Below are 1,011 nucleotides of genomic sequence, written 5' to 3'. Positions count from 1 at the left end.
ATCACGCCGCTGCACTCCAGCCTGGTGACAGAGTGAGACTTCGTCTCAGGAAAAAAAAAAAAAAAGGAAAAAAGAAAGAAAGTATCCACACTTTACTGGTGATTAAACTGAAAAGCAAAGAGGTCCAAGTAACCTGTCCAAGCCCAGGCAGCTAGTAAATGGAGGAGCGAGAATTTGAACCCTGGCATTCAGAACCCAGAGCCAGAGCTCCTTGCCACATTGTCCTACTGCCTTCCTCCTTATTACAGAAGTGCACATAGTAGCCATTTCATTAAAAATGTAATAAATGAATGTTCATTGCAGGGCTCTGATAGCTTCTCATTCCTTCCAAAGTAGTAAACCAGGCATAAATGATACGATGAGATACATAACTTAGAAATGTTTGCATAAATTTCTACGTATTAGAAATTTAGCACACAAAATGGTACACATCATGCAAGAATACAAACGAAAAGATGTTAAACATTTGAGAATGGTTATGTATGGAGCTTTGTAAATAAACAGGAATAGACAAAACAAGAGAGGCCTCCCAACATCGCATGGACCTATAATGTGCCATGGACTGAAAAATATAATTATTTGGCACTCAGCACCTGAGGTCTTAGCACCTGGGCCCATGTCTCCAGAGGTGAAGAGCAGAGTCAGATGCCTCCCTCCTCCCCCACAGAGGTCTCCCACCATTCTAACCTCATACGGCTTGAGGTGGGATGAGATTTAAATTTATATGAAAATATTTATAAATATTTTAAATTATTTCTTTCTGTTGCTTTATTTATCACGCAAAACTATGAATACTTAATCATTTTTAGGTGAGGCTAGTGCAAAAAAATGGACCTTCCAATCAAAACTCCATAAATAAAAATTTTAAATGCTATCTTGGTTCTCATCCTTTGCAATGATTCTTAAATATATCTCTGTATATTAGGAATCTGCAGCTCTGTAGTGTGGCCCAGGCATCTGATAGTGGGTCTATGTATAAGTGTATGTGTGTGTGTGTGTGTGTGTGTGTGT

This window comes from Colobus angolensis, unplaced genomic scaffold (assembly GCF_000951035.1).
Source record: "Colobus angolensis palliatus isolate OR3802 unplaced genomic scaffold, Cang.pa_1.0 Scaffold104, whole genome shotgun sequence".
In the NCBI taxonomy this organism is placed as follows: Eukaryota; Metazoa; Chordata; class Mammalia; order Primates; family Cercopithecidae; genus Colobus; species Colobus angolensis.
This window is presented reverse-complemented; position numbering follows the sequence as displayed.